This window comes from Podarcis liolepis (genome assembly GCF_965112155.1).
Source record: "Podarcis liolepis genome assembly, chromosome: 16".
In the NCBI taxonomy this organism is placed as follows: Eukaryota; Metazoa; Chordata; class Lepidosauria; order Squamata; family Lacertidae; genus Podarcis; species Podarcis liolepis.
In genome coordinates, this window is record NC_139567.1 from 35,367,407 (window position 1) to 35,390,438 (window position 23,032).

Genomic DNA, 23,032 nt, shown 5'->3' on the forward strand with positions numbered 1-23,032 from the left:
TCCACAAATATTTTCAGAAGCATTCTGGAGGCAGAGCATAGCCATTGCAGCTAGCAGCCACTGATATCCATTGACAAGGATGACTGGATCTGTTAATTTGGTTCTCACACATACAACCTTCAGTTCTGTTCTTATGTTCTAACCTCCATGATTTGTTACTGAGAGCTGCTGACATGGTTATGTCACCAGGTGGGAATATACTGGACAGTATAACAGAAAACAAATGAAAGCTTTGGCTGCCCGATGGCCACCGATTCATAAACCTAACTTCATTGGGATTTTTGGAGGCCGACAACATTATCTGAAACACTAATGCAACAAAAGCCTTCCTTTTAAATGGAGAATATTAAATCACAGAAATAAACCTCAATGTGCTCAAGGTTTTAATATCATTATAACTATATTTGCCATTCCCTCCCTGATGCTATATATTTCATTTAGATTTTTCACATTATATTTTATGGCCCACTCAGTAAGTCCATTAAACTACAGAGAAATGTTGCAGGAGCAGGAAGGAATCAATTTAGGCTCATCACAGCAATATGTACAATGCCCAGAAAAGCACCCAGGAAAATAGCGTGATATTGCCATTTTTTAAAACATATATTTGGCCTCCTCTTGAGATACTGCCAAACTAGGCATGGTGGTTTCCAGGGTGGGGGGAAAGCCAGAGAAACCGTTTGTGAAGGAAGCTGAGAGTTGTTAGGAAGCCCCTATTCATCTCACAGAGCTACAATTCCCCGAGGTTCCTGGAAAGAGGGATTGATTGTTGAACTACTCTAAGAATGGTAGCCCTTCCAGTAGCACCTTAAAGACCAACTAAGTTAGTTCTTGGTATGAGCTTTCGTGTGCATGCACACTTCTTCAGATACAAGAACTAACTTAGTTGGTCTTTAAGGTGCTACTGGAAGGAATTTTTTTATTTTGACTATGGCAGACCAACACGGCTACCTATCTGTAATTGTAGCCCTGTAAGGGGAACAGGGGTCTCCTAACAACTCTCAGCACCCTTAGCTAACTACAGCTCCCAGTGTTATAGGAATTCTAAGGTCTCATATATAAAAATCATATGTTCATAAATTTACAAGGTAAACATGCCTGAAATGGTACAGGAGAGCAATCCTGAAACCATTTTGACTCTCCCAAATTGTCCTCAAATGTTTCTCTGCAAGGAGTAAGGAAATGGGAAAGCCTTCCCATTGTCTCTTTGCTCACAAATCCTGTTTTAAGGGTGTATCTGTGTACGAATAGGGTGAGCCTGTGACCTGGATTCAGGAACTGAGTATTTACCATCACAAAAGAATGGCCAGGATGCCCAGGTAAAAGCAACCAGTGACCCTTATCAGGTATCCTGGCAGAAAGGTTTTCTTCGGTAGACTGCCCCTTCAGTGATGTATGTATGATGTTTGGGGGGTAGTCTTGAGCTACAGGGGAGGTAATTTTCAAAAGTCTATATAAGAGCTTGCAAACCATTGTTCTAGGTTACTCTCCTCCCTCTCTGTGTGGGGTAAGCGGGGGACCCTATTGCAACAGTTTAATAAAGATCATGCTCACTAGCTGCTTTGCTTCTCAATATTCTCTGGTTGGCCTCTGTCATTTTCTCCTACCCATAGAGAACCTACTTAAGGACTCCATATGGGCTCTTGGATACCCCATAAGGGAAAAAGGAGCAGTTTTTTCTTATAACACCAGGATTATTTTAGGAAAAGCCATCAGTGTTAAAGTAGTCCAATAATGTTTTAATTTCATGGCATGAATGTGGCCATTGCCTCGCAAAACACACTTTTAAATGCATCTTGTTGCAGTTCTTCAGCTGAGAACTTTATTGGAACATTGTGGAAGAACAAAGGTGGAACACTGGTTTGGGAGGTGCAGATAAAAAGCCCAGTTCATGGCTAGAAATGTGCAGATATTGAATTTGGCTCTTGAAATACCAGGAAGTGGACCTGAGACCTTCTGCTTACAAAGCATGATATCTGGGTTAGCTCAGTTGGTAGAGCATGGCATTCTTAATGTCAGCATCATGGCTTTGAGCCCCACTTTGGGCAAAAAAAATTCCTGCTTTGCAGGGCATTGGTCTAGATGACCCTCATGTTCCCTTCCAAATCTAAAATTCTATGATTCTATAAGCCCTACCACTAAGCTATGTCCCTCCATCTGCAGCATAAGGTGAGAGCACTGATGCATTGTTACAGGGATGATAGAAATAAATCTATTTAATGTGTGCATTAATGAGAAGCTGTTACCTGAGGACACACTGTTTCATTGACAGCATGATTAAAGGGTTGTACAAATACAATAAACATTTGTATGAAAATTAGATTGTAACTATCCATTTACCAATAAATCAGGTATGAGCAGTTCAAAAGATCAAAGCAGTAAAACACTGCAATGCACAGAATGCCTCTCATAGTTAACTATGGGCTGCACCTGATGAGATGTCTGTCATACAAAGGCAATTTTATCAATGACTTCTTAAGAGGAAATGGCAGGACACCTTTAGATTTATCCAAAGGAATAATCTAGAGAAGGGGTAACCAACAAGATGCTCTCCAAATGTTGATGGACTACAACATCCATTTTTCCTGGATCATTAGCCGTGTCAGATAGGGTTGATGGGAGTTGTAGTCCAACAACATCTTGAGGGCATCACATAGGCTGCCGCTGGTCTAGACCAGACTTCCTCAACCTCAGCCCTCCAAATGTTTTGAGACTACAGTTCCCATCATCCCTGACCACTGGTCCTGCTAGCTAGGGATCATAAGAGTTGTAGGCCAAAAACATCTGGAGGGAGGGCCGAGGTTGAGGAAGCCTGGTCTAGACTTCATCTCTAGCATTTTAGTGCCTCAAAACTGGCTGGCTGTGAAAAAACAATGTATATTAGAAAAGATGGGTCTTTATTTTGGAAGAATTTCAAAGGACTGTAACTGCATGGTGTTACAGACCAATATTTAATAGAGTATTTGACCCCTTCTTTTCAAGATTAACCCAATACCACACATAACTGTGAGTTTAGATTATGTTTGATTGGGATTTTCTTAAGGAACATGCTTGTCTGTTTCTACTTAAAACTTAAACCCCTTTTAAAAATCGCCTTCCGCTAATCCCAAATGCACATTTCATCAAAGAAAATCCCATCATTCCAATGGAACTGTAGCTAATGTCTCCCAGCAGAGTTTTCCATTAACAAATGTGAAATTACACCAATTCAAGTCACAGGCTACAGAGGAAAGATTAACTGTTTGTGCAGCTGTTACCCTCTAATCGAGAACTTTGGGGAATTCATCCGACTTCCCATTCTTCTTTCTGAAAGAGGTTTCTGTGATGCCTCCTAGTCTGCCTCCTGGTGACCCAGGAACCAGAGGAAGGTGGTGTGTCGATCAGCCATTCAGGAGAGAGAAAGTGGACCTTAGATGCTGACAGTTAATGGCCAGATAGGGATCATTTGAGAGAGAGCAAGCCTGGATATTCTTCGGGTTAGACTGGGACCAAGGATCACAGTTAGGGACATTCTGTCTGAGTAGACAGAAATAGTCTCTCGCTATCTGAGTGGACTCAGATAGGGTTTATCTGTCAGTAGGATCAGACTGTAAATTGTCTCAGTTAGAGATTGGGATTTTCTATGGGCAGACAAGGTTCTGTCTACCTGAGGGGAAGGTAGGGTCTATAAGGGTCTGGGAGTGTTTTACGCATAGCCATCCTAGAAAGAATTCCAGCAGTGGGCCTCCAGGTAGGGAACGGCCGCTCGGGAGACCATTTTCATTTGAACTACAGTGAAGTGGCTTCTTCTGAGAAATGAGAACCAAAACTTATTACACCTGGTACCATCATTATCAACCTTTAAGACCTGGGTGAAGAGGCAACATTTAGTTTTTATTTGGGATCATATGGTATTATTATTATTATTAATATCAATTAATAAAATATACACACACACACCACCTACATGACAAAACGACACCCTAGGCTGTTGTCCCTTCCTATGATATCGCCAGATAAGCACTTTTCATAAATAATGCCATTTTATTCAAGTAGTGTTGTTTTCAACCTTTGCATTTGTATGTCCTTGTTCTTGTTTTACCATTGTCAGTCTCTTCGAGGCATTTTATGTAAGTGATGAATAAATGTAAATAAGAACAGCGCAGGACACATGATTCACACATTGCAAGGTTTGTCCCATTAGGGAGGAGAGGAGAAGAAAAGCAATGTGTGTACGATGCATAAATCCCATTCCTAGCAACAAAAAAGAGCAGAAGAGTAATGTTGCAATTACTTGGTTCATAATGTAACTTTGTCCTGCTCATAATATTTTCAACAGCCCTGTTCTGCCATTCATTCCACCTTGTTACTGGCTGGCAGGGTGCATTTGTAGCTCAATGACCAGAAGAGGCAGCCTCCTATTTAAGGGCTGGCCAACCACCTCCCACTCACTTCTCTTTGCAGCAGCACCTACACTCCCTGTCTCTCAGTGTGATTTATTTGCTCACTTACGGCCTGAGTAGGAATGTTTGGATAACACATGTTTTGGCTTGTGGGTTGATTTTGTCTCCTAGGTAAAGGTAAAGGGACCCCATACCATTTGATCCAGTCGTGACCGACTCTGGGGTTGCAGCTCTCATCTCGCTTTATTGGCTGAGGGAGCCAGCGTACAGCTTCCGGGTCATGTGGGCAGCATGACTAAGCCACTTCTGGCGAACCAGAGCAGTGCATGGAAATGCCATTTACCTTCCCGCCGGAGCGGTACCTATTTATCTACTTGCACTTTGACATGCTTTCAAACTCCTAGGTTGGCAGGAGCTGGGACCAAGCAACGGGAGCTCATCCCATCGTGGGGATTCAAACCGCCAAACTTCTGGTTTAACCCACAGCGCCACCCATGTCCCATGTCTCCTACTCCATGCTAAATAGCTGCTTGGTGGCACTAGATCAGGCATGGCCAAACTTGGCCCTCCAGATGTTTGGGGACTACAACTCCCATCACCCTAGCTAACAGGACCAGTTGGTCAGGGATGATGGGAATTGTAGTCCCAAAACATCTAGAGGGCAAGTTTGGCCATGCCTGCACTAGATGGTCCACCATGTTACTTAATTTGGTCTTTAATTTGGTCACAGTGGGCGATTAGGTGCAGGAAGGGGAACAGTTTTGTTTCAGCCCACTGATTCCCCTTTAGCATCTTTCAAGGTGATGGGTTGGTTCCAAAGCTTGCTACTGAGGTTCTGGAGCTGGATAGGGGCCACCTTTGAGGCAAAACTGCCTCATCTACTTGGTGCTATGGGAGTCCAGGGGATGGTGATGCAGCAAGGCCTTCCTATTCACCTTGGCCTGGGAAGAGGGAGGGGTAGGCTGCATAGCCATAACTCCATTGCCTGAAGGCATAACTTTTACACTACACAACTTGTAGAAGACATCTGAAGGCAGCCCTATATCAGGAGGTTCTTAATGCTTGAAATTTTATTATGTTTTTATATGTGTTGGAAGACACCTAGAATGGCTGGGGTATAATAATAATAATAATAATAATAATAATAATAATAATAATACAGTGGTACCTCGGGTTAAGTACTTAATTCGTTCCGGAGGTCCGTTCTTAACCTGAAACTGTTCTTAACCTGAAGCACCACTTTAGCTAATGGGGCCTCCCGCTGCTGCTGCGCGATTTCTGTTCTCATCCTGAAGCAAAGTTCTTAACCTGAAGCACTATTTCTGGGTTAGCGTAGTTTGTAACCTGAAGCATATGTAACCTAAGCATATGTAACCCAAGGTACCACTGTAATAATAATAATAATAATAATAATAATAATAATAATAATAATAATGGCCACTTCCAGAAATATAGTGAAACACTGAAAAAACTGAATGGTCATTTCTGAGTTTGCTTCCATAAAAGAGCTAATTTGCAAATAAGACTGAAATAAGCACTAACTTTGAGCTATACTCTGTTATATTTCCAGAAATGGTATTTATGTTGTGCGAAAGCTCAAATATAATCCACATACTAACAGTTAGCAAAACATCAGGAAAATGGAACAAACCGCCATGGTGAATGCAGCTTACCTCTGATATCAAAGACCTATGACCGCCTGACTTGGCTGGGCTGAGTCTAACATAAGGTCAAAAGCTTCTATTTTCCTTCGCTTGAAAGGTTTACAGGATGCTACAAGTTTGCATCAAATAGACAAGGTCTTTTGACTGTTTAATCACAGTTTATCTTTGTCTGGAGGTACAATCTGCTAGAGAGAGATTATCCTATCACTCAAGGAAAGCGATTATCCTATTAAGGGTGATGAAATTGCTGATTGAGCAACTTGAACATTTCCTGGTACAGTAAATCCCTGAATTTAGGAACTGCTCATAACAACACTAATTGGACTAGTTGATAAAGACACTCTTTGACTTTTAAACTCTGTTTTAATTTGCATTTGCTAATAGATGAAGCTAACCTAGAAGTATTCCTTGGTTAAGAGTTGGATATTTAGCCAACAGTCCTATGACACCTGAAAGTGTAACATATATATCTACTCTAGCTTTGTCCCCTTTCTGGTCAGATAGCCCAAACTCCAGTTATCCAAACCCTGGTATTCATCCAGCTAGATGGCTGTAATGCATTATATATGGGCTGCCCTTGAAGACATTCAGACACTTCAGTTATAATATAACTGGTGGGAACTGTTACCATGTTTGCTCAAGAAGCTGTGTATCTGATACACATCTGAAACTGATTCCAGTGTCCTGTAAGCGTTTCTATCTGGTACAAGAGAGAATTGGGGTATTAGTCTGGTACTAGGGAACCACTTCCCACTGCAGGGCAAATAGCTATATATCTGGTAGAAATGGTTCAGAAAATGAGAACTCAATGAACAGGAGCTATGTGTGGAAGCTTAGGATCTTTGGGATACAGCAGGTGTAACCCTACAGGCGTTGCTGATCTACAACTCCCACCAGCCTCAGCAAGAATGGTCAGTGGCTAGGGATGGTAGGAGATGCAGTTCAGAAGCACCTGGAGGGTCAAATGTTTCCTATACGTGGTTGAGAAAGCAGGAAGAAAAGACAAAACTGGCTTCAGGGCTTAATCAAGAAAGGGAGTTCATTAACGAACAGACCAAGAAACATTAACTTACTTGATCAAGTTAGAAGTGACTTTAGATGCATCTTTGTATTTAACATACACATTAGTTTGAAATGCAAATATCTCTCCCTGGGGGTCCGATGGTTATTGAGGTCACAGCAGGTGGGAGGGGGAGTTCAACCTTTTATTTCTATTCTGTGGTACTAATGAAAAGTTATGCCTCCAACGCTATTTAGATTTTCCCATTTTGTGCTGGGGAGGCGGGTTCCTAGAGAAAGGCCACAGTATGTGGCTCTCATCCACACTTTGCTTCTTTCACTCCTGAGAAGGCTTCAGATTTAGCTTTCAGCCAAGGTCAGATCCATCCACACTATACATTTAAAACATATTCAATTAGCATTTAAAGCACATTAGGTCCAGTCGTGGCCAACTCTGGAGTTGCGGCGCTCATCTCGCTTTATTGGCCAAGGGAGCAGGCGTACAGCTTCCGGGTCATGTGGCCAGCATGACTAAGCCGCTTCTGGCGAACCAGAGCAGTGCACAGAAATGCCGTTTACCTTCCCGCCAGAGCAGTACCTATTTATCTACTTTCACTTTGACGTGCTTTCGAACTGCTAGGCTGGCAGGAGCAGGGACCAAACAACGGGAGCTCACCCTGTCGCGGGAATTCGAACTGCCGACCTTCTGATTGCCAAGTCCTAGGCTCTGTGGTTTAACCCACAGCGCCACCCGCGTCCCTCTTTAAAGCACATAGCTCCTTCCAAAAAATCTTGGGGACTGTAGTTTGCTAAGGGTGCTAGGAGCGGTATTTCAGTTATAGGAAAACTACAGTTCCCCTGATTCTTTGGGGGAAGTCATGTGGTTTGAACAAGTATTTAATGTGCTGTAGATGTGTTGTTTATTTATTTCATAAAATTTACACACCGCTGTAAGAAACCTCAGATAGGTTGACAAAAGATAAAACAGTAAAATCAAGGGAAAAAATTACAACCCTGCTTTAAAACATACAATGGTTAAAATACTAAAAAACAGATTAAGATGACCTCAGCTTTCTAAACATCTGGGTAGACTTGCCTAAACATGTATGGTGTGGATCTGCCTTCAGATCCATTCCTATACAGTGGTACCTCGGGTTACATACAATTTAGGTTACATACGCTTCAGGTTACAGACTACGCTAACCCAAAAATAGTGCTTCAGGTTAAGAACTTTGCTTCAGGATGAGAACAGAAATTGTGCAGCAGCGGCGTGGCGGCAGCAGGAGGCCCCATTAGCTAAAGTGGTGCTTCAGATTAAGAACAGTTTCAGGTTAAGAACAGACCTCCAGAACGAATTAAGTACTTAACCAGAGGTACCACTGTATAGCTACAATAGGAGGGAGGTCTCCAATCAGCAAGGCTCACTGGGAGTTATCCATGGTGCTGACTTCCCTGACCACCACTTATAAAGACCTGTGGGGGAAGCAGTTCAGCCAAGCAGTTGACCTATGGAGGCTGGTCTGTTAGGGTGAGTGAGGGCACCAATGCCAATCTGCCACCAGCCAATACCTATCTCCCAACCCTCTTACTTACAACCAACTCAGGAGCTGGTCATGGCTGTCAGCTTCTTCTTAGTCTCAGCGTTGCCCTGCTAGAACTCAGCAGGGAGGGGGAGGAGGATGGGATCAAAACTAGAAGTCCTACCTCTCATTGGTTCTGGATTCGGCTCCCTGCCTTCCACCCCATCAATCCAAATAGCCAGCAGTGGAGTTAGCTCTCTTCTGGGAAAGGTTACCAAGCAGGCTGACCCCCTGAGGTTTGCCCTACTGATCCTGTGCGCCCCAGACAGATTCAGATAGCTCACTGTAAATGCAAAGGGACCCCTGACCATTAGGTCCAGTTGCGGACGACTCTAGGGTTGTGGCGCTCATCTCGCTTTATTGGCTGAGGGAGCCAGTGTACGGCTTCCGGGGCATTTGGCCAGCTTGACTGAGCTGCTTCTGGAGAACCAGAGCAGCGCATGGAAACACCGTTTACCTTCCCACTGGAGTGGTACCTATTTATCTATTTGCACTTTGACGTGCTTTTGAACTGCTAGGTTGGCAGGAGCAGGGACTGAGCAACGGGAGCTCACCCCGTTGTGGGGATTCGAACTGCCGACCTTCTGATCGGCATGCCCTAGGCTCTGTGGTTTAACCCACAGCGCCACCCACGTCCCTCACTGAACAGTAGCACCTACATTAAAGGGAATCTTCATAAGCCACCTGTGATATGGAAGCTTAGCATAGTAAAGAGGTGGGGAGGGAAACCAAGTTAGACTGGGCATATGTCATTGAGTGAACCTTAAATAGCTCTTTAAATGCTAAATATACAACCACATTCACACCATACATTTAAATCACTGCTATACCACTTTAACAACCACATTCACACCATACATTTAAATCACTGCTATACCACTTTAACAGCCACAGGTTCCCCAAAGTATCGTGGGAACTGTAGTTTGTTAAGGGTACTGAGAATTGTTTGGAGACCCATATCCCCCCCACAAAGCTACAGTTCCCAGAGTGGTTTAACAAAGGAAGTCTGGGAGTTGTAGTTCTGGGAGGGGAATAGGGGTTTCTGAGCAGCCCTTAGCACCCTTAACAAACTAAACTTCCCAGGATTCTTGGAAAGAAACCATGATTATTGCAGTAGTATGGTAGTGCTTTACTTGTATGGTGTGGATGTGAATGTAGTTTTCCAGATCAAGTGCTTTAAATACTTCATGCTTGAAAAAGTTTCCACAACTGGGAGAAGATGCATCTGATTCAAGTAAACAATCAGATCAAATGGGATGTTTTTTAAAGGGGCAAAAAATCAAGGTTAAATAACAACTCCCCCCACCCTCCATTTCCAAATTATCCCATGATAATTATCCATGAGGCTCCTTCTCTCCATGTAAACAACTATTTATGTGGGACATGCTCTCAGCATGATACATGTGCAAGTCCTCCCCGCGTCCAATATTTCAGCCTTATGTTGTTTTAAAAAAGCAGCAAGACAACTCCTGTCCAAATCCTTCCCGAGGAACCAAAAGTAAACACATATCTCAATAATGAAAGTGGTCATTTACACTGGGGAAAATTCTACCCAAATAAACAGAGGCTACAAGTCGGATTGCAAAGATGCAGGTGCCCAATTTCATTTGTAAAACGATACCTCGTTTCAAAGCATCCTGGAGTGGGTTTTAGAAAAGGTGAGGTCAACTCACCCAGTTCACCTGCATCAATGAACTGCTAACATATCCCCCCCAGAAGCACACCCGTAGGATGGGGGGGGTGTAATAGGGATAGACTACAGTTCTCCCCCCTGAATGCAGCTGGGGGAAAGGCAGCTTGCTCGATCCCAAAGGTGGCAAAGCACTGCAGCAGAACTAGGAAAAGCATATAAATCTTACCTTATGGGGAAAGGAGGCAGATTGACTTAATCTGAAGGCACCTGAAGAGAGTTTTGGACCGGATCCTAGCTGTAGTAATTGAAAGGGCCGCTGGCGTTCAGGAAGGGATCCTGGTGGTATTGGCTAAAAATAGATTTGGATGGTCTTGAAGGAGCCGAGGCTCTGCTTGGAATAAGAGAGGGTAATCTTAAAGGCACAGAAGAGGCTTTTGAAAGTAGAAAGGTAGAAAAGCAATGCTTCAACATGAAAGGAGTGCAAGAGTAGATGTCTATGAATATCAGTTATGTAATACCGGCTACTGGAGGCTGCAGGAGGGGAGAGTTGCTGTTCCGCTTAGGTCCTGTTTGTGGGATTCCTGGAAGAGGCTTCTGGCTGGCCACTCTGAGAGCACAATGCAGGGCTGGAGGGGCTACTGGCCTCATCCAGCAGCCTCTTTGCAGTGAGTGCACATGCTGTTAGCTACTATGCCTATGCTTCCTGTATCTTCTTGCTTGCTTGATGCAGTTTCCCACAAAGCAGCTTCCACCTGATTTGCAAATGTAAGCTGCGTGGGGTTTGCCTTTATTTAGTGCATTTATGTCCCTCCTTTTTTCTTCAAGGAGCTCAAGGTAGCCTCCTCATTTAATCCCCACAGCAACCTTGTGAAGTAGATTAGGCTGAGAGACAGTCAGAGGCAGAGCAAGGTGGGTGTGGTCATCCCTGAGGGTGGGTGACATCACCATGGGCGGCAACCCCCTGGGACGTGCACCGCTGCACCCCCACGGGTGGCTAGCCCCACCCCGGCGGGCCGCTCCAGGTGCCGGAGCAGCTAGCTCCACCTCTGGAGACAGTGATGGGCTTTCATGGCTGGGTGAGGTTTTGAACCTTGGTCTCTCAGGTCCCAGTCCGACACTCTAGACAGCCATTGCACATGTGCAGAAGACAGCCCATGTCCAGATGAACTTGAGTCAGGTGGGGTTGCAGGCGCCAGGAAACAAATCAGTTAATGTGCAATTGGGTGAAGACAACGTCATCCCCTTTCTCTAGTGTGCACAACTGCACAACATTGTAAAAATCCAAACTGAAATGAAGAAGAAGAAGAAGAAGAAGAAGAAGAAGAAGAAGAGGAGGAGGAGGAGGAGGAGGAGGAGGAGGAGGAGGAGGAGGAAGAGTTTGGATTTGCTATCCCGCTTTATCACTACCCGAAGGAGTCTCAAAGCAGTTAACAATCTCCTTTCCCCTCCTCCCCCATAACAAACACTCTGTGAGGTGAGTGGGGCTGAGAGACTTCAGAGAAGTGTGACTAGCCCAAGGTCACCCAGCAGCTGCCTGTGGAGGAGCAGTGAAGTGAACCCGGTTCACCAGATTACAAGTCCACTGCTGTTAACCACTACACCACGCTGGCAGCAAAAACCTTGAATGTTACTCTGTGCATAGTTTTTGGACTTAACCACACTTCCCTTTGTTCAGCATCTTCTGCTTCTCCTGTGCCAATGGACATTTGTTATGATTCTGTGGGAAACAACCGGTTTCCCAGGAGAAAGCAACAGGGCTAAAGAAAAACCACATGGATCTGTGCTGAGGAAGCACAGAACAAGTGGAAGTATGGATGAGCCCTTGGACTGCCAATGGAGGAAGTGTGTAAATGTGGTCAGGGGGCAGGAATATCACAACTATCTTCTCCGCTGCGATTGTTTTGTTGTTCCTTCCAGTAGTGGTGAATCATGCCCGACCCATCAATACAATGCTATATTGTGGAGTGCTCCTCTTCCAGAAACTTGTTTCAGCCTCCACTTCAACTCCAGTTTTCTGCCCTTCCCAAACAAGCACTGAGTATTCAGTACATGCTGATCTTCATTGGGCTGTGTTTTTTGGGGGGATGGGGTGGGGCAGTTGCTATGGAATTAAAATTGGCCACAACTTCATTAAGTTTCAGATGTAGGGAGACCTTAGCTCAGGCATTGGGCGTTTATCCTTCCCAGTCCCCAGCAGGGGATCTGGGAGACATCAGGGTTATCCAGAATGTGCAGGGATTGGGCTGGCTCTGGGGAACATATGTTCAAGCAGAGAGCCCGCCCCCCCCATTTCACCACCATCGCAGGGGAGAGCAATGACAACCTCTTGGCGTATGTCCAATGCCTCCCCTCAAGACCCTTTTAACGGGGAACCCTGGGATCACTGCTGCAAGGGGAGCGTGGGTCACTGCTTCACCCCCCCCCCCATTCTGTAGCATGATTGCTTACAGGATGGAGACCTTGCTGGCATGTAACACCAGCGCTGAGAGATCTGAACTAGTTGTTGGTTTGCTACCAGGCCAAGTTCAGTATGTTACTATTAGTAGACAAAGGCCTTAAAGCTTGGGACCCGTTCACCTGTGATATTGCCTTATCTCATATATGTCCACTTGACCATTTCATTCTGTTACAGATGCCACATAATACCCATTCTGCATTTGTAAGTAATCAATCTTTGTGTGGCAACACCTGCAATCAAGTTGTGAATGAATCTGACTACTACGACGACGACGACGACGACTTTATTTATATCCTGTCCCTCTGGATGGGTTTCTCCAGCCACTCTGGGCAGCTTACAGCACATATAAATTCTTCTTCTTCTTCTTCTTCTTCTTCTTCTTCTTCTTCTTCTTCTTCTTCTTCTTCTTCTTCTTCTATAAACTAGAACCACACTATTTTATCTATCCCTTAAAACACAAAAATTATTTTCTACAACTCTTCTAGCTTATTCTGTTTAATATTCATTACTTGTTACATTTATATCCCAGCTTCCCATAAAAAAATAACTAAAACATTTAAGGACAAAAAGACCCTTTAAAATCCACATGATGTAATAAGAATTAGCACAATAAAACTGTGTACAAAACATATTAAGAGCATATAAAATGTCAGAAAGAAATGTCAGCCAGCTGAAAACATAATTAAATTTAAAAATGTAGCTTAAAACAGAGCTCAGCAGAGATTAACGAGCACTGTATATTTAAAGCACAAACACATCACTTTAATAGTCATGACTATCCCACCCTCACCAAAATCTGGGAACTGTCTTTTGTTAAGGACGCTAAGAATTGTTAGGAGATCCCTATTCCCCTCACAGAGCTCCAGTTCCCAGAGTGGTTTAACAATCAGTCCATCTTCTATGTGAACTCTGGGAATTGTAGCTCTGTAAAAGGCAATGGTACGTGCAATTACAATGCAGAAGTACATTTTAAAGGGTTAATCCCAAAGGGAGTACAATTGGTAACTTGGACTAGGGGAGAGAGAAGAGGTTTGTGCTCCAGAGGGAGAGATTCTGCCATTTCCAGCAACTTAGAGAAAAATGCTAGCTCAACAAGCACAGGCTTTTAAAGCGTGTATAGCCAATTACAGGAGCAGAAGGCAGAAATAAATATGGCAAGAGATAGAAACACGTTTGATTGAAGCGATCTACAAAGAAGGAACAACTGAGCTTTGAAGGCAGCTAAATAAGCTTTCTTTCAGCCTCTGGGAAAATAATTAACACCTCAAAATCAAAGGAGGCCAAGTTGGAGTATTTAGCATAGCAAAACAACACCGCTAACTAGCCTTATTCTCTCTCCTTCCTCCTCTCCACTCCAACGAAGTATGGGCTATATCAAGGATGGAGATTCTTCTGGTTTGGGCACCAGATCTTTCTTTGGCCCTTGTGGGTCAACTCTGGCAACCTCTGTCATTGACCAGCAAGTTGTGCCTCTCACTTTTCACAATGCCTTCCATTAGGTTATCTGACAGCCAGGTTCTTGGAAACCTCAGTGCTAGGGGAATTGCCAAAGAGTAAGCATAGGGCTGACAAAATGCTCAAGTGATAGGAAAAGCAGAAAGAAAGGTCTTTTGCCAGCATCAGCTGTGAGGAAAAGTGTAACCATTAGATTAACAGAGGCCATACCTTCCAACATTTCTCCGATGAAAATAGGGACGTCGTATCCAAAATGATTGTAATAATTATTTGACTATTTATACCCCACACATCTTACTGGGTTGCATCAGCCACTCTGGGCAGCTTCCAACATAATTAAAACATAACAAAACATTAAACATTAAAAAAACCTTCCCTATTCAGGATTGTCTTCAGACAGCTCGGGGGTTGGATAACTCCATACCCTCCAAAATTTCTCCAATGAAAATAGGGACATCCTATGGAAAATGGGGACATTCTTATTTAAAGCATCTTTACTCTGCTTTTCAGCCCCAAAGTGTCACAGAATGGCATATAGATCAATAAAGACAAGGGAGTCCTTGCTTTCATCCTTCTTCTGGACTTGGCAAGAACTGTTTAGTGGTGGCTTCAGTTCCACCTGCTGGATGGGTTCCAGAAGGTAGTACTGAGGGACTGCAGTTCTGTCCATAGTTTTTGTCCTCCAGGGAGCGACTCACAGGAGATGTGGTCCAGGGTGTGAATCACCAGCATGGAACCCCTGAGCTCTGAAGAGCTCTTGGTGTCTTCCCCAGGCACCCACAAAGTCTCTGAGCTCCCCCTCCCCCCAAACTCACTGCCTTCAAATCAGAAGCTGAGGTGGCTTTTGTAATTCTGGGACTGTCCTTGGAAAATTGGGGCACTGGGAGGATATGTGCCTACCACTTTCTTTCTCAGATCAAATCAAGGTGCCAGCTTTGGCCTTTAAACCCTAAATGATTTGGCACCAGAAGATCTCAGGTATCACCCATACACCCACACACTCCTTTGTTCCATTAGAGAGGCTCGTCTTTGAGCTGCATTGTAGCTGAAATGAAGTGTGTAAGTGTCCACAACAAAAGCTACTTAGTTACGGGGCTCAGGATTCAGATCAGCATTCTGAAAAAAAAGTATGTGTTGTCCCCAGAATGCCTGCTTTTATGTGGTTGGTGAAGACAATATTATTATTATTATTATTATTATTATTATTATTATTATTATTATTATTATGGCTTTGCTTTTGCTCTTCCTCTGTCCATGATTGATTATGTCTCTGCCACTGCTGATTTTGTTGTGAGTTCGTTTTTTTAGGATCAGCTTCAGTGCAGTTTGTTCATTTGTTTTAAATCTGGGGCAACCCACCTTTTATACCATTGTAAAAAGGTAGCATAGAAAGAGATTGATAGTTAAAAAGAAAAAGAAAGAAACCTAATATGTTATTACTGCATATAACTGTAAATGAATTTTTAAAACCAATCCCCTCGTACTGATGAGGTCTGACTCATGATTTTTGAAGGCATATGTCTTGTAATGCTGCATTAATCATAAAGACAGAGACATTTATTTTTAAATAACAATGATTCAACTGACAGGATCCCTGCATGATAATTGCAAGGGTTCCATTATTCATTCATATATATATATATATATATATATATATATATATATATATATATGCTTCAGTGAAAGAAAATAGGCAGCGATCCTGTGATTTAGATTGAAAACAGCAGTAGGTGTTGAAGGAGAAGATAAAAAGGAAGAGGACTAATGATGAATGGATATGTGTGCCTTGCTTCAAAAGACCCAAACTGAGCTTTGAATCTTGGATCTTTTCTTCCCAAACCCAGTCGGGAGACTAGAACTGTCTTGATGGTCGTTTACTCTGCTCATGCAAAAATGATCTAAGATCCTCCTGTTGCCTTGAGAACATAAGGCAAGCCCTGCAGGATCAGGTCCAAGGCCCGTCTATTTGTTCTTTCACTGGACAGCCAGAGGCCTTAAGGAAGTTTGCAAGCACAACAACACACTCCCTTCTTGAAAATCCCTGTAACTGATGCCACCAGTGGAGATAGGCTGTGCACTTTTTCACCTTTTTTAATATATATATATATATATATATATATATATATATATATATATATATTCAATTACATTATTCAATTACATTCTTTTTTCCCCTCCCCCACCCAGGACTTCCCTCAGCTCCCCTCTCTGGTTTCTTTACACATATTATTCTCTGCATATTATAAAATTATACATATCCTTGCCTTGTCTATCATATATTCAACTAATAAATTTGTGTACGTTTATTCAAAACCTGCCAAGGAGTACGAGTCATTTTGTTGTCTTTTTAAGTAGTTTGTGAAAAGTTCCCATTCTTCCTTGAAGTCATGATTGTCCTTGTCACACAGTTTATATGTCAATTTGGCCAATTCCGCATAGTTATAAATTTTTATTGCAACTGTTCTTTCATCGGGATTTCCTCGTTCTTCCATCCTTGTGCTAACAAGACTCTTGCCGCTGTTGTAGCATACATAAATAGATTGGGGGGGCAGGTCTTGTCCTATAATCCCTAACAAAAATGCTTCTGGTTTTTTTTTACAAATGTCATTTTAAACATTTTTTTCAATCCGTTATATATCATTTCCCGAATTTTTTTTAACTTCTCTACATTCCCACCACATATGATAAAAAGTACCTTCTTTTTCTTTACATTTCTACCATATATTTGACCCGGTTTGCACTTTTTCACCTTTTGAGGCAAAATGAGAAATGCCGCCTTGCCCTGCTGGGCAGTGGCGTAGCATGGAGGAGGGGCTGGTGAGGGCCATTGCCCTGGGCACATTTTTTTGAGGGGGCACTGTGGCGTTTGCCCTCGAAGGTGACATCATGCTGGGTCATAAGGAAAGGGTTAAAGGAATGTGAAGTGATTGGCCAGTGGGAACCCAAGGGGAGGAGTTAGAGTTAGAGTTAGTGTTGTTAAGGAGTCAGCCGGGTGTTAGAGAAGAGAGGGAGAGGATGCGTCTGTGGGTTGGGATAGTTTGATGTGAGTGAGTGAGCGAATCTGTTAGGAGTCAGTTAAACAGTTGGTATAATCAGTTAGCAGTTAATAGGAAGGTATAGGCCAGTAAAGAAACTAAGATTAAGAAACTGACAAGAAAGATTATCTGAAACCAAAAACTTGATACAGCTTATAAAATAAACTTGTTTATTTGGTTTAATGTTAACAACTGTCTGGACTCCGTGTGTACCCGAGAGAAACAGGTTGGTTGCAGCGAGGAAGCAATCACAGTGGTGGCACTGGGATCAATAGACCGTCAAACGTCTGGGGACCCTGTGTGATCGCCACAGGCACAAACAGGTGCCCCCACAACAGGTTCTCTCATTGAGGGAAGCCACACCCGGGCCAGGCCTTTAGGGCTGAGGTGAGAGTGACAGTGTCAACACCACCTTCTCCTTAGGGTTGCTCCTGAGCCAGCTGAGCAGGGGGCACAGCCACCAGCTGGCTGCAGCTTCACTCCCAGGTCAAGCCTAACCCAGGGGCTGAAGATTCGGAGGGAAGATGATCATGGCTTCAACCAGGAATGGAAGAAAAGTTCAACTCAGTTCACATTTAAAGGCAAACCCACTTACGGTAATTCACACTTTCCCAAAGAATACGCAAACTGAAATGCAACCATCATTCAAACTTTGCACCTCTTCTCTAGCCAAGTAGTGTGTATGTAAAAAAATAACGTGCTACAGTAAAGTGTGGGGGGGGGATGTATATGTTGATTGGGAAAAAAAAACATGCAAAAATGCACTGTATTAGGGAAAATTGGTTTGTACAAATGTGTATATTAGGCAAAATTGCACAGAAAACTCTGTACATGGGGGGCAGGAATCATACAAAAATCCTGATGAAGTTTCATGAGGACCTTTTAACAACAATAACAGCCTGGTGTGGAAACATGGAGAACTTAATTTAAGATTGAAAAAACCCTGAGAAACTGAAATTGACAGATTTGCTCATTCCTAGTCTCAGCTGTTGATGTTAATTGTCTTGTTTATAATAACTTCTCTCTTTGTTCTGGTATCCTCATATGAATCTTTTATATCTTTAGTTTCCTACGCCTCTTCCCTCATATCTCTATAGTTTCAGTATCTAAACCTGTGGGCAGTACCCATACCTCTGTCTTTCCTTTACACACAACACCTGCCTTGTGTGCCAAATAATTAACATAAACTCTGTTTCTTTTCTCTGAAAATCGCAATAAAAAGGGGGGAATAAATTAAGAAATAAAGGGTGATTGGAAGCACTCATGGTCCGCTGTTGCGATGGGCTTTTTGATAACCTGTTGTAAAATCCTGGCAAACTATTTGAAGCACAGTAAGATTCGTCTGCTGAATGTAATGCTCAATAAAGATGATTTAGTATAATCGCATTTGAAAATTAAACAGTCTTTCAAAAGCCACTGAAGGTGTGGTGAGGAGAGAGTAGATCTACGAAAAGGGTAATTATTATATTATGGATTTTCTTTTCTTTAACCAAGGCCTTTTAAATTGTCCTGTCAGGAACCTTTCCTCCTTCAAGTGGGACTTCTAATGTTTGAGTTTTATGTCAACATGATAATTGAATAGTCATTAAAATTCCAAGCCAGAGAGACAGAGAGAGAAAGGTCAACAGAACCGGTTGACTGAGTCCATGCAGCCTGCAGAGTTATTTTATTCCCCCGCTCCCAAAGGCTCTCTGCACTTGCTTGGCTTGGCTTTTTGTAACGCATTAAAATAAACTGTCCTATAAAAGCGAGGCAAACAGCTGCTGCCCTGCGTGGAATCCGTGCATATAAAGAGCCAATTGCCACTGACCGTCTAGTCCAGCATCCTGTTTTCACATTGGCCAGCCTGCATACACAAGAGTACTCCCCACTCCAATGATTTCCAGCAGCTGGTATTCAGAAGCATTATTGCCTGCAACTAACAGAAGAGCATAGTCATCATGGCTAGTAGCTAAAGGTAAAGGTAAAGGGACCCCTGACCATTAGGTCCAGTCGTGGCCAATTCTGGGGTTGCGGCACTGATTTCGCTTTATTGGCCAAGGGATTTGGCGTACAGCTTCCGGGTCATGTGGCCAGCATGAGTAAGCCACTTCTGGCGAACCAGAGCAGCACACAGAAATGCCGTTTACCTTCCCACCAGAGTGGTATCTATTTATCTACTTGCACTTTGATGTGCTTTCAAACTGCTAGGTTGGCAGGAGCAGGGACCGAGCAACGGGAGCTCACCCCATCACAGGGATTCGAACTGCTGACCTACTGATCGGCAAGTCCTAGGCTCTGTGGTTTAACCCACAGCACCACCCGTGTCCCATTGCCTAGTAGCTACTGACAGCTTTAAACATACTTCAGATGTGGCCCAGTTCCCAGGATGCCTTCGCCACATGATCCTTGTGAACATTTAGGAAGAAGAAGAAGAAGAAGAAGAAGAAGAAGAAGAAGAAGAAGAAGAAGAAGAAGAAGAAGAAGAAGAACAACAACAACAACAACAACAACAACAACAACAAATTTTTATTTATACCCCGCCCTCCCCGGCCAGAGCCGGGCTCAGGGCAGCTAACAGCAGTAAAATTACAATAAAAACATAATAGGGGTGAAAAAACAGAATTTAAAATACAGGTTAAAAATACGATTTAAAATGCAGCCTCATTTTAAAAGTAGCCCATAGATCAAAACCATAAGGGGAGGGAAACATAAGGGTCAGACTGAGTCCAAACCAAAGGCCAGGTGGAACAGCTCTGTCTTGCAGGCCCTGCGGAAAGATGTCAAGTCCCGCAGGGCCCTAGTCTCTTGTGACAGAGTATTTTACCAAGTCGGGGCCGGTACTGAAAAGGCCCTCGCCCTAGTTGGGACCAATCTAACCACCTTGCGACTTGGGACCTCCAAAATGTTGTCATTTGTGGTCCTCCGCGTAGCTCAGCCTTACGAACAGGTAATTCCTGCTTGCATCACTTCCTGCCTGTCATCTTTATCTTTGATCATCACATCTGGTGATTCCAGATACGGATGCTGCATTTTCAGTTTGACACCCATTCAGTCAAAGAGTCCCTCACTCCAGCATCTGTGTGTGCCGCTGCCCTCTTCATGTCAAAATGAATCAATCTCACAGAGAGACATGGCTACAAGGGAGCGATTCCCCCCTCCCCACACATTCCCCCCCCCCCGAGTTATTTTTAACTTCTTTAACTTTTGTTGAGATCAAATGGCTCTTCTTCGTGATGATGCTCTGGAGAGCTGTGGGATTTTCATTAGAACATCTCCCTAGTGCAGAAGAAGAAGCACTTAAATGAGCTCCTTTTCTTCTTCTTTTTTACACTACAGTTATCACATGGATAGGAAAAAGCTTGAATGATGCATAATGCTCCCCCCCCCCAAAAAAAAAAGGTTGGGAGGGAGTGGTGGACTTAATTGTGCTATATAAAACATTCACATGCCCAGAACATGCTAACAATGCTATGCAAGGACTGAGATTGGAGAGTTTGCTTAATTTCTGGCTCCACCTATCACTTTTCAAAGCAGATTATGTCCAACCAAGCAACCACATCGATGCTTTCAGTTGTCTCCTCTGCTCCACTTCCATCTGCCATTTACATCACTCAGTCTTTCTTACCATTTGCCTCCTAAAGGATCAGCTATGCCCCTGCCCATCTGCCACGTCCATCACGATCAAAGCTCTGCGTCTTTTTGTAGCATGGGATGCAGGGAATGGTGCATTTTGCATGATGACTTTTCTGCCTCCTGCAGGGGCAACAGATGTCCCATATTTCAAGGGGCAGCCTTTACTGAACAGCATAAAACGCAGAACATCATAACTCCAAATGTACTCTGCGGCTTGACAAGAATACCTTTGGAAAAAAATCATTAGGCTGAAATGGAAATCTGTGGGGAGAGGACAAATTTAGGATTTCAAGGGATTTATATCACCTCTAGAATCTTATTAATCAGTGCACTTTTGCTGTCCTTGGAGAAATACAAAAGGGTATGCCCTCTCACCACAAAAAGAAGATGGCTAGTGTGGCCGGTTTTTATTCCACCACACCTGAGGACAAGAAGATCCGTCTGTTATTCATATCTTACAGATGTGCAAGTGAGGCAGAGAGATTGTGGCTAGACCAGAGGCCACAGAGTCAGCCAATGGCAGGCAAGAAATCTGAATCGAGCTTTCAATACACAGAGGAAAACTATTTCAGTAGTGGTGGCTAGTGCCATTGAAGAAGCAGGTGGAAAGTAGACAGTGGGTGGAGTCAGAGCCAATGATGGGCAGAGCCAATGATTGCTAGATTGATCCCTATCCTCCTCCTCCCTGCTGAATTATGCAAGGGAAAGGCTGAGACAAGAAGAAGAAGAAGAAGAAGAAGAAGAAGAAGAAGAAGAAGAAGAAGAAGAGGAGGAGGAGGAGGAGGAGGAGGAGGAGGAGGAGGAGGAGGAGGAGGAGGAGGAGGAGGAGCTTGGATTTGATATCCCGCTTTATCACTACCTCCCCCACAACAAATACTCTGTGAGGTGAGTGGGGCTGAGAGACTTCATAGAAGTGTGACTAGCCCAAGGTCACCCAGCAGCTGCATGTGGAGGAGCGGGGACATGAACTTGGTTCACCAGATTACGAGTCCACCGCTCTTAACCACTACACCACACTGACTAAGGAGGAGGAAGATGACACCAAGGCCATTGGGAACTGGATTAAGTTGACCCATTTGCCAGAATGAACCAGCCACCACTTCATCTCAGTTTACACGTATACATCCCTTTCGGACATACAGACGAAACTCTGGCACAGGTGAAAGCAATACAGCTTCCGCATACATTTTACAATCCATTACCAGTTTGCTCCCTTAAAATTAAATCAGACTAGACACTCCTTTAGCATTGCAGGCTGTTAAAACGTGGGCTTTCCAGAGCATGGTGACTGCATTTTACTTGGTTTTATATGTCTCTGATTATCGTCTTTCAACTTCTATCAGCATAAAAGCTTTAACGGCACTGCCAACCTTCCAAAGGCTTACAGCCAATAGATGAGAGGGGAGGGCTTTTTTTTCTTTCTTTCCTGGAGCTGAACCAATAAGCAATGCTGGTTTCAGCAGCCAAGAAGAGGGTGAATAGTACAGGGTGTTCTGATTATAAAATGAATGCTGAGCAAAGGGATGTTTTAGGTGAGAAAAGGAATTTGGGGGCTCTTTGAGATGAACACAATACAATATTATGGCACATGCTTTGCCTGTTGAAATTCCCTTGCTGATATTGCTCTAAGTGGAGGTTTTGATCATATAGCTTCCCATTTATAGTACACCCTGGGTTAGATCTTCCATGTGCCCTTCTAACCCTTGGTGCTCTCCCGGTAGCCTCATATATATAATCTTTTATATAAATCTGAGATAATCTCATTTAACTTGACCTTAGGTTGGTTGCAAAGGCTTTTGATACATTGTTAGCAGTCTCATTGGGTCACCATCTTCTTCTCTCCCCCCATCAAGACAAGAAAGTCCTTCAGAAGTCTCTGTGATGACACGTGGGCAGAGAGAGGGGGCACCCCTGGGAGATAAATGGCAACAGCCTCACCAGAATATATTTCCTTAGATAAAGGGTCACAACTGGCCCCTGGGCCTGAGGTTCCGTATCCCTACACTTGACTCTGCCCAATGGTAGCTGGTGCCCATTTGGACTGGCAGAGCAGGAGTCAGGGAGCCCAACTGTAGGTGCAGGCAGAGCCAACTTTGGTCTCCACTTCCTCCCTGCTGAGTTCTACAAGGGCAACACTGAAATGGAGGAGGAAGTGGAGGAAGCTGACAGTCAGGGCCACCTCTGGACTGGTTGTAAGGCAGGGAGATGGCT

The 23,032-nt window shown here is 43.6% G+C and overlaps 2 protein-coding genes across 2 annotated transcripts in view; one reads left to right on the forward strand and one right to left on the reverse strand.

Annotated features, from left to right (window-relative positions):
* CALN1 (calneuron 1) overlaps positions 1-10,632 on the reverse strand; it is a 138,052-nt gene extending 127,420 nt beyond the window's left edge. The window contains exon 1 of the mRNA XM_083479667.1: positions 10,485-10,632. The gene's annotated coding sequence lies outside the window, so the exon portion shown is untranslated. The remainder of the gene's footprint in view (positions 1-10,484) is intronic.
* Positions 1-23,032, forward strand: part of GTF2IRD1 (GTF2I repeat domain containing 1) — a 1,520,245-nt gene that overhangs the window by 1,473,633 nt on the left and 23,580 nt on the right. The gene's annotated exons all lie outside the window — the stretch shown is intronic.